We start from the raw sequence: 12,177 nt of genomic DNA, 5'->3' as shown, positions 1-12,177 counted from the left end.
TTTGATGGGCTTCCCGGAGTATTACTTCCTTGATTTCAGCAATATCCGGAGCACAAATCCTCTTTTGAAACCAAAGTGATCCTGATTCTCCTCGGTGAAATTCTGATGGTCTTCCTAAGTCAATCCTCCTCATCTCCTCCACGATGAATGGATCGTCCAACTGACCCATCATTATTTCATTCTTCAGGTTAACATTTAGCTCATCGGCTACTTGTAAAGCTGATAATCCTTCATGAGCTTCTTTCTCCCAAAGTTGTATTTGGGCTTGGCTTATTTCCTTCCTCAACTCCGGTGATAACTCTTGTTCTACTCCTCCGGTGCTCTTCCTACTCAAGGCATCTGCTACAACATTGGCCTTCCCTGGAGTATAATTGATGGTCAAATCGTAATCCTTGATCAATTCTAGCCACTGATGTCTACGCCCCCTCCTTTTCCCGTAGACAGTGTTGGGCCTCCAAGAGCAGAGGTTTGTAGAACAGCATCAAGTTTTCCCTTAAGTGGATCACCCAAGGTTTATCGAACTCAGGGAGGAAGAGGTCAAAGATATCCCTCTCATGCAACCCTGCAACCACAAAGCAAGAAGTCTCTTGTGTCCCCAACACACCTAATAGGTGCACTAGTTCGGCGAAGAGATAGTGAAATACAGGTGGTATGAATAAATAGTAGCAGTAGCAACGACACCAGAAAAGTGCTTTGCCCAGGACAGTAAACAAGCAGTAGTAACGCAGCAGTAGTAATGCAGTAAAACAGTAAACAAGCAGCGATAGCAGTATTGGAAACAAGGCCTAGGGATCAGACTTTCACTAGTGGACACTCTCAACATTGATCACATAACAGAATAGATAAATGCATACTCTACACTCTTGTTGGATGATGAACACATTGCGTAGGATTACACGAATCCTCAATGCCGGAGTTAACAGGCTCCACAATTCAATGTTCATATTTAAATAACCTCAGAGTACATGAAAGATCAATAAGACTAAACCAAGTACTAACATAGCATGCACACTGTCACCTTCATGCTAAGAAAGGAGGAATAGATCATATCAATACTATCATAGCAATAGTTAACTTCATAATCTACAAGAGATCATAATCATAGCATACGCCAAGTACTAACACGGATGCACACACTGTCACCATTACACCGTGCAGGAGGAATAAAACTACTTTAATAACATTGCTAGAGTAGCACATAGATAAATTGTGATACAAAACACATTGCAATCATAAAGAGATATAAATAAGCACTTCACTATGCCATTCATAACAGTGAATAAGTATTCTGTGAAATATAGCCTAAGAGACCCACACGGTGCACACACTGTCACCTTTACACACGTGGGACAAGGAGTCTCCGGAGATCACATAAGTAAAATTCACTTGACTAGCATAATGACATCTAGATTACAATCATCATCATATGGATCTCAATCATGTAAGGCAGCTCATGAGATCATTGTATTGAAGTACATAGAGAGAGAGATGAACCACATAGCTACCGGTACAGCCCTTAGCCTCGATGGAGAACTACTCCCTCCTCATGGGAGACAGCAGCGTTGATGGAGATGGCGGTGATGTTGATGGAGGAGCCTTCCGGGGGCACTTCCCTGCTCCGGCAGCGTGCCGGAACAGAGACTCCTGTCCCCCAGATCTTGGCTTCGCGATGGCGGCGGCTACAGAAGGTTTCTGCGGGTTTCGTCGAACGTATCAGGGTTTTCGCGACGGAGGCTTTAAATAGGCGGAAGGGAGGCGTCAGAGGGCTTGTGGGGCCACCACACCATAGGGTGGCGCGGCCAGGGCCTGGGCCGCGCCACCTGCATGTGTGGGGCCCACAAGGCCCTCCTCTGGCGGCTCTCGGGTGTTCTGGATGCTTCCGAGGATTCTAAGATGCTGGGCGTTGATTTCGTCCAATTCCGAGAATATTTCCTTACTAGGATTTCTGAAACCAAAAACAGCAGAAAACAGGAACTGGCACTGTGGCATCTCGTCAATAGGTTAGTTCCAGAAAATGCATAAATATGACATATAATGTGTACAAAACATGTAGATATCATCAATAATGTGGCATGGAACATAAGAAATTATCGATACGTCGGAGACGTATCAGCATCCCCAAGCTTAGTTCCTGCTCGTCCCGAGCAGGTAAATGATAACAAAGATAATTTCTGGAGTGACATGCCATCATAACCTTGATCATAATATTGTAAGCATATGTAATGAATGCAGCGATCAAAACAATGGTAATGACATGAGTAAGCAATTGAATCATAAAGCAAAGACTTTTCATGAATAGTACTTCAAGACAAGCATCAATAAGTCTTGCATAAGAGTTAACTCATAAAGCAATAATTCAAAGTAAAGGTATTGAAGCAACATAAAGGAAGATGAAGTTTCAGCGGTTGCTTTCAACTTGTAACATGTATATCTCATGGATAGTTGTCAATGCAAAGCAATATAACAAGTACAATATGCAAGTATGTAGGAATCAATGCACAGTTCACACAAGTGTTTGCTTCTTAAGGTGGAGAGAGATAGGTGAACTGACTCAACATAAAAGTAAAAGAATGGCCCTTCGCAGAGGGAAGCAGGGATTAAATCATGTGCTAGAGCTTTTAAGTTTTGAAATCATATAGAGCATAAAAGTAAAGTTTTGAGAGGTGTTTGTTGTTGTCAACGAATGGTAATGGGTACTCTAACTACCTTATCAACCAGACTTTCAAGAGCGGCTCCCATGAAGGACGTTATCTCTACCAGCAAGGTAGATCCTCCCTCTTCTCTTTTGTTTACACATGTATTTTAGTTTCATTATTGATGACACTCCTCCCAACCTTTTGCTTACACAAGCCATGGCTAACCGAATCCTCGGGTGCCTTCCAACATTCACATATACCATGAAGGAGTGTCTATTTGCAAAATTAAGTTGCTTACTGATGAATTAGAGCAAAACATGTGAAGAGAATTATTAATGAAGTTTGATTAATTGGGGCTGGGAACCCCATTGCCAGCTCTTTTTGCAAAATTATTGGATAAGCGGATGAAGCCACTAGTCCATTGTGAAAGTCTGTCAAGAGTAAATGACAAGGTTGAAAGATAAACACCACATACTTCCTCATGAGCTATAAAACATTAACACAAATTGAGAAGCATTTTGAAGGTTTAAAGGTAGCACATGAAGTATTTACTTGGAATGGCAGAAAATACCATGTAGTAGGTAGGTATGGTGGACACAAATGGCATAGTGGTTGGCTCAAGGATTTTGGATGCATGAGAAGTATTCCCTCTCGATACAAGGTTTAGGCTAGCAAGGTTATTTGAAACAAACACAAGGATGAACCGGTACAGTAAGACTCACATAAAAGACATATTGTAAACATTATAAGACTTTACACCGTCTTCCTTGTTGTTCAAACTCAATACTAGAAATTATCTAGACCTTAGAGAGACCAATTATGCAAACCAAATTTTAGCAAGCTCTATGTATTTCTTCATTAATAGGTGCAAAGTATATGATGCAAGAGCTTAAACATGAGCACAACAATTGCCAAGTATCACATTATCCAAGACATTTTACCAATTACTACATGTAGCATTTTCTGTTTCCAACCATATAATGATGAACGAAACAATCAACCTTTGCCATGAACACTAAAAGTAAAGCTAAGAACACATGTTTTCATATGCAACAGCGGAGCGTGTCTCTCTCCCACACAAGCATGATGTAATCCAATTTATTCAAACACAAACAAAAATAAAAGCACACAGACGCTCCAAGTAAAGTACATAAGATGTGACCGAATAAAAATATAGTTTCAAGAGAAGGAACCTGATAATTTGTCGATGAAGAAGGGGATGCATTGGGCATCCCCAAGATTAGATGCTTGAGTCTTCTTGAAATATGCAGGGATGAACCACCGGGTCATCCCCAAGCTTAGAGCTTTCACTCTTCTTGATCATAGTATATCATCCTCCTCTCTTGACCCTTGAAAACTTCCTTCACACCAAACTTCTCATAAACTTCATTAGAGGGGTTAGTACATAATCAAAAAATCACATGTCCAGAGGTGACACAATCATTTTTAACACTTCTGGACATTGCTCAAAGCTACTAGAAGGTAATGGAACAAAGAAATTCACCCAACACAGCGAAAGAAGCAATGCGAAATAAAAGGCAGAATCTGTCAAAACAGAACAGTCCGTAAAGACGAATTTTAAATAAATACTTCCGTTGCTCAAATCAGAAAACTCAAAACTAATGAAAGTTGCGTACATATCTGAGGAACACGCACGTAAATTGGCATATTTTTCTGAGTTACCTACAGAGAAAAAGGCCCAGATTCGTGACAAATAAAAATCTGTTTCTGCGCAGTAATCCAAATCTAGTATCAACCTTCGATTAGAGGCTTCACTTGGCACAACAAAACACAAAACTAAGATAAGGAGAGGTTGCTACAGTAGTAAACAACTTCCAAGACACAAATATAAAACAAAGTACTGTAGCAAAATAACACATGGGTTATCTCCCAAGAAGTTCTTTCTTTATAGCCATTAAGATGGGCTCAGCAGTTTTAATGATGCACTCGCAAGAAATAGTATTTGAAGCAAACAGAGAGCATCAAGAGGCAAATTCAAAACAACTTTAAGCCTAACATGCTTCCTATGAAAAGGGATCTTGTAAATAAACAAGTTATGTAGGCATAATGCAACAAGCGTAGAAAGATAAAACAAGTGTAACTTCAAAAATTTCAGCATATAGAGAGGTGTTTTAGGAACATGAAAATTTCTACAACCATATTTTCCTCTCTCATAATAACTTTCAGTAGTATCATGAGCAAACTCAACAATATAACTATCACATAAAGCATTCTTATCATGAGTCTCATGCATAAAATTATTACTACTCCCAACATAAGCATAATCAATTTTATTAGTTGTAGTGGGAGCAAATTCAACAAAGTAGCTATCATCAAATATAGGAGGCATATTGTAATCATAATCAAATTTATCCTCCATAACAGGTGGAACCAAAAGACTACTATCATTATAATCATCATAAATAGGAGGTAAAGTATCATCAAAGTAAATTTTCTCCTCAATGTTTGCGGGACTAAAAAGATCATGCTCATCAAAATCAGCTTCCCCAAGCTTAGAATTTTCCATATCATTAGCAACAACGGTGTTCAAAGTATTCATACTAACATGTTCCATGGGTTTTTTAATTTTCGGATCAAACCATCCATGTTTTAAATCAGGAAATAGAATAAGAAGCTCATTGTTGTCCATTATGCCAAACTAGTGTAAACAAGAAACAAAAAGATGCAATTGCAGGATCTAAAGGAAATAGCTTCGAGCACAAACACAATGGCGCCAGAAAAGTACTGTTACCTGGAACCGAAGTATGAGTGCCTTTTACCTCTCCTCCCCGGCAACGGCGCCAGAAAATAGCTTGATGTCTACGCCTCCTCCTTTTCCTGTAGACAGTGTTGGGCCTCCAAGAGCAGAGATTTGTAGAACAGCAGCAAGTTTTCCCTTAAGTGGATCACCCAAGGTTTATCGAACTCAGGGAGGAAGAGGTCAAAGATATCCCTCTCATGCAACCCTGCAACCACAAAGCAAGAAGTCTCTTGTGTCCCCAACACACCTAATAGGTGCACTAGTTCGGCGAAGAGATAGTGAAATACAGGTGGTATGAATAAATAGTAGCAGTAGCAACGACACCAGAAAAGTGCTTTGCCCAGGACAGTAAACAAGCAGTAGTAACGCAGCAGTAGTAACGCAGTAAAATAGTAAACAAGCAGCGATAGCAGTATTGGAAACAAGGCCTAGGGATCAGACTTTCACTAGTGGACACTCTCAACATTGATCACATAACAGAATAGATAAATGCATACTCTACACTCTTGTTGGATGATGAACATATTGCGTAGGATTACACGAATCCTCAATGCCGGAGTTAACAGGCTCCACAATTCAATGTTCATATTTAAATAACCTCAGAGTGCATGAAAGATCAATAAGACTAAACCAAGTACTAACATAGCATGCACACTGTCACCTTCATGCTAAGAAAGGAGGAATAGATCATATCAATACTATCATAGCAATAGTTAACTTCATAATCTACAAGAGATCATAATCATAGCATACGCCAAGTACTAACACGGATGCACACACTGTCACAATTACACCGTGCAGGAGGAATAAAACTACTTTAATAACATTGCTAGAGTAGCACATAGATAAATTGTGATACAAAACACATTGCAGTCATAAAGAGATATAAATAAGCACTTCACTATGCCATTCATAACAGTGAATAAGTATTCTGTGAAATATAGCCTAAGAGACCCACACGGTGCACACACTGTCACCTTTACACACGTGGGACAAGGAGTCTCCGGAGATCACATAAGTAAAATTCACTTGACTAGCATAATGACATCTAGATTACAATCATCATCATATGGATCTCAATCATGTAAGGCAGCTCATGAGATCATTGTATTGAAGTACATAGAGAGAGAGATGAACCACATAGCTACCGGTACAGCCCTTAGCCTCGATGGAGAACTACTCCCTCCTCATGGGAGACAACAGCATTGATGGAGATGGCGGTGATGTCGATGGAGGAGCCTTCCGGGGGCACTTCCCTGCTCCGGCAGCGTGCCGGAACAGAGACTCCTGTCCCCCAGATCTTGGCTTCGCGATGGCGGCGGCTACAGAAGGTTTCTGCGGGTTTCGTCGAACGTATCAGGGTTTTCGCGACGGAGGCTTTAAATAGGCGGAAGGGAGGCGTCAGAGGGCTTGTGGGGCCACCACACCATAGGGTGGCGCGGCCAGGGCCTGGGCCGCGCCACCTGCATGTGTGGGGCCCACAAGGCCCTCCTCTGGCGGCTCTCGGGTGTTCTGGATGCTTCCGGGGATTCTAAGATGCTGGGCGTTGATTTCGTCCAATTCCGAGAATATTTCCTTACTAGGATTTCTGAAACCAAAAACAGCAGAAAACAGGAACTGGCACTGCGGCATCTCGTCAATAGGTTAGTTCCGGAAAATGCATAAATATGACATATAATGTGTACAAAACATGTAGATATCATCAATAATGTGGCATGGAACATAAGAAATTATCGATACGTCGGAGACGTATCAGCCATCTTTTCTGTCTCATGTTGAGTTCCTTCTGAGTAAAGAAGTATTTGAGACTCTTGTGATCTGTATAGAGCTCACACTTGGCTCCATAGAGAAAATGTCTCCATGTTTTGAGTGCAAATACAACTGCTTCTAGTTCTAGGTCATGTGTTGGGTAGTTCACTTCATGAGGTCTGAGTTGCCTTGATCCATAAGATATCACTTTCCGATCTTGCATGAGTACGCAACCCAATCCATGCTTGGATGCGTCACAGTATACGGTGTAATCCTTGCCAACTTCTGGAACTGCTAACACCGGTGCTGTGGTGAGTTTCTCTTTCAGAGTTTGAAAACTCTTCTCACACTCCTCTGACCATACGAATGGTGTGTTCTTTCTTAACAGCTTCATCATTGGTCCTGCTATCTTGGAGAATCCTTCAATGAATCTCCGATAATATCCTGCCATTCCTAGGAATCCTCGGATTTCCTTGACAGTCTCGGGTGCTTCCCATTCTAAAACTGCTGCTACCTTGCTCGGGTTAACAGCTATCCCATCTTTGCTAATGACATGACCAAGAAACTCCACTTGATCTAGCCAAAATTCACACTTGCTGAACTTGGCATAGAGTTGATGTTCTCTTAGTGTTTGCAATACTAACCTCAGATGTTCAGCATGTTCTGCTTTGTCTTTGGAATAGATCAAGATATCATCAATGAATACGATGACAAACTTGTCTAGATATGGCATGAAAATCTTATTCATGAGGTTCATGAAAATTGCTGGGGCATTTGTTAATCCAAAAGGCACTACAAGGTATTCATGATGTCCATACCTTGAGACAAAAGCTGTTTTCGGAACGTCTTCCTTCTTGATCTTTATCTGGTGATAACCGGATCTTAGATCAATCTTGGAAAAGACTCCCGCGCCTCTAACTTGATCAAATAGATCTTGTATCCTTGGAAGTGGATACTTGTTCTTGATTGTAACATTGTTCAGGTTCCTGTAGTCTCCGCACATCCTTCTTCCTCCATCTCTTTTATCCACGAAGATTACAGGTGATCCCCATGGTGAAACACTTTCTTGTATGAATCCTTTTTGTTCCAAGTCATCCAATTGCTCCTTAAGTTCTTTCAACTCTTTGGGCCCCATCTTGTATGGTGCCTTAGCAATCGGAGCTGTTCCTGGAATTAGGTCGATAGTGAATTCTATCTCCCTATCTGGTGGCATACCAGGTAATTCCGCAGGAAACACATCCTGGAATTCATTCACTACAGGTATATCCTCTAATTTTACCTCCTTCATGCTGTTCAACTGTAGCTCAACTTCAATCTGTGTATGTTTGTTGCCTTGGTAGATCATTCTACTTCCATCGGGGCTTTTCAAAGATACCGTCTTGTTCACACAGTCGATCAATGCTCCATTAGCTTCCAACCAGTTCATACCAAGAATGACATCAATGTCCTTCATTGGTAAAATGAACAGGTCTGCGTCAAACGCGCACTTATTGATCATGATGACTTGTCCTTGTTTGGTATGGGATACTACTATCGTTCCCCCCGCAGAAAGTATGGTTATGGTTTTATCTAACTTAGTGCAACTAATCCCATGTTTGATGATGAATTGTTGGGAACTGAATGATGTGGTTGCACCAGTATCAAAAAGTACTTTGCCAGGATGAGTGAGTATCTGGAGCGTACCTATCACCGCCTGATCGGAGTTGACCACCTCCTCCAGACTAGTGCAGTTCAGCTTGCCGAAGGGTTTCTTGTTCTTCCAATTCCCTCCTCGGCTTCCTCCTCCTCCAGACTGACCTCCTCCAGTATTTCTCTTGGGGCAGTCCTTCAGCATGTGCCCCTCCTGGCGACAACCAAAGCATATAATCCTTGGCTTCTTACAATCCTTGGCAAAATGCCCTGGAAGTCCACAGCTTCGACAAACCATTGGATTGGCAGTTTGAAACGCTTGGTTCCTCCTGCTATTGTAGTAGTTACTGTTGTTGTTGTTGTTGTTGTACCTTGGCTTGAAACTCAAGCTGGTATTGGGCTTGTTACTAACAAACCTCTTAGGCTCGAACTTGGCCTTCTTCCTCTTTTCCTCCTGCAGTTGTTTGAAATCATCTTCCAGAGTGATGGCTGCATCCACCAGCTCTTGGAATTCCGTCGCTCTCATCATACGGAGTTGTACCTTAAACTGGGGACTTAACCCCCTCAGAAACCTTTTCTTCTTCTTGTCCTCGGTGTTGACTTCTTCAACCGCATACCGGGACAGCTTTGAAAATTCCCTGACATAAGTCAGGATCGTTTTATCCTTCTGCTCGAGACTTTCGAACTCTCGACACTTCAGTTCCACAATACTTTCAGGGACATTGGATTCCCTGAACTTCCTTGCGAACTCCTCCCAGGTGAATATCTTTCCCGCCGGGTAAACGGCTACAATGTTATCCCACCATGATGCGGCAGGTCCACACAATAAGTGTGTAGCATAACGGACCTTCTCCTGGTCATTGCAACCAACTGTATTGAGCTTTCGCTCGGTGTCCATAAGTCAATCTTCCGCGTCCATTGGCTCGGGCGCGTATGCGAAAGATATAGGCTTGGTATTCTGGAAGTCTGCTAGGGTGACTCCCGGATTCTCGGGTCTCTCTACCCGGTTCTGTTGCAGTAATTCTTGGAAGAATTTGTTCTGCTGCTCCAACGTGATACGTTGCCTCTCCTCCACCAGTTGCATATACTGGACGAAATTCTGCTGCGTCATGGGTGGTGGTGGTGGTGGAAATTGATTTCTGGCTGCTTCATCAGCCTCTTCCTTTTGCTTTGCTTCGCGCTCCATGCGCTGCACTTCGGTCTCCTCGCCTAACGCTCCCGACATAACCCCCTAGTTCTGCAACACAAGATGATACTCATAATTACTCCATGCGCAAGTTTTCTGAGCTCAACTTTGTGCACAGAACTAGTCACGCAATGGAAATCAAGAAGCAAATCCAAATCATACAAAACATATACCATGTATTTACATACTTAAGTTGTCTTATTACATTACTCAAGTCGATGTGAGTATGCAAACTCACTTATTAAAGTATATATACAAATTTCTACAAATATTACACACTACGATACACGTGGTACTTGTATATCGTAGTCTCGCCTCCCTTGGTGGTCTCTATGCGTGCTTCACTCCCGGTACATTCCAGGCTTCCATCCAGTCGAACGCGTAGTCCTTCTGACGGATTCTGGAACATAGGGTCTTCCTGTTGGCTGGTAATCGGAATCCGAAGATGATCCCAGGGAAAAATCTGTGGTCATAAACTGATTATTCAGGGCATCATAATCCACCCATCGGGTGTACTCCCCGATGACTCCACCGTAGGTATTCCCACCATCGGTATCCGACTCAATCAGTATCGGATACTCTTCATAGTCTCCCCTATTGTACTGATCGTACTGGGGCTGGTTTGTGGCATCTTCTTCCATCTCGGAATTACCTCTGACTGGATTTCCAGAGTTTCCTGTGTCTGACCCCCAACGCCAACCTGTTGAGTTCTCTATAGGAGTCTCGGAACGCTGATGGTTCCCAGATTCCTCTCCACCCTCATATCCCTTATAGGAGCTACTAGGATAGTACCTAGGTGTAATGGGTGTGGTTAGTTGTTCAGGATAGTCAATACTAATATAATCACCAGCTGAATAAACTGGTGTGTGTACCTCATCCACCACTGGTTCCTTCCCTTTCGCCTCCTCTTGGGGTTTCGTGAACTCTTCCAGCATTGTATCAATTGCTCCCGACAGATGTCGGTTCAACTGAAAGAACAATGATAATAGGTTACGGCTGTTGTCCATGTATTTTGCGGCTTCTGCTGGTTTGCGTTTTGCATACTTGAAGTGATTAAGCATAGGGTCATCTTCCTCCTCTAGATGTGGAATGTGGCTAAACTCGGAACCAATAAGCTCTTTTGTCTTATGTTCCCTGATATCAGTAATGGCTCTCATAACTGCAATATGGTAGGCTGTGTTAATAGTTCTGGCTTCCCCTGCTGGCATAACTATGCTCAACCCTAGGGATTCAGGAAGTCTAAGTCCCACCCTACACTTGGCCAATACTGGTCCGTCATAGAACCAGTATTTCTTTACTTGGATCTGGGGATCATACCCAAATTCAAGTAACATGGCACGAAGTATATCTGCGAGTCCTCCTTCATATTCACTCAGTGTGGAATCCAACACCTTCACGTTTCGTCCCGGACGTGAACTTGCCATTGTTGGCTGTAGAATAGAAAGAATATATATAAGATTAGTAATAATGCATCATAATAGAGATAATAAAGAATTATCGCACTAAAAGATATGATTGTTTTATTCTCAAGTGAATACACACCATATTTTTAAAGAATTCTTTACTAATCCTATTTGACTCCTAACCTTTCGTCCCATTTACTAGGTTCCAACCTAAGGTCAAAGCTTTTGCTCTGATACCAACTGTGGTGACCCTGCATACCACTGCATGTTGTAGTATGCCAGTCGTTGATATAACATTCACGAAGTACCAGTCCGCAAATGTTACATCCCTCAGAGTAGTACAACAGAACATAGCAGGTCCATAACTCATTCATTTATTATTACAAATATCATACACATGTCATCTCGGAGCTCCTCTTGGGTCCGAAGAGGAATACTCCTGGGTTCGAGGCGAACCCAACTTAGCTTACAATATAAGAGTCTCATTAAGTTATACATTTATTTCCTCGAGCAGCTAAATACTAAGAGTTCGGGCTGCTCGGCTTCTACTACTACTCGAGATGTTTAGGCTTGATCTCCTCCGGAAGCCTCCCCGGTTCCATAGACGATGAGGTAGTCTACGCCCTCGATACCTCCAGAGAGGTCTGGTTCTTCATAGCCGATGATCTCGGCTCCTTCATTGTTGTCGTAGTCCTCCTCCAGATGATTCAGACAATCTAAGCATGGGATTTAAGAGTGGTATGAGTACGATCGTACTCAACAAGTTCATTATAGATAAGAGGTGTTTAATGCACTATCTACGATATTAGACCA

Source organism: Lolium perenne, chromosome 3, assembly GCF_019359855.2.
Source record: "Lolium perenne isolate Kyuss_39 chromosome 3, Kyuss_2.0, whole genome shotgun sequence".
NCBI lineage: Eukaryota > Viridiplantae > Streptophyta > Magnoliopsida > Poales > Poaceae > Lolium > Lolium perenne.
This window is presented reverse-complemented; position numbering follows the sequence as displayed.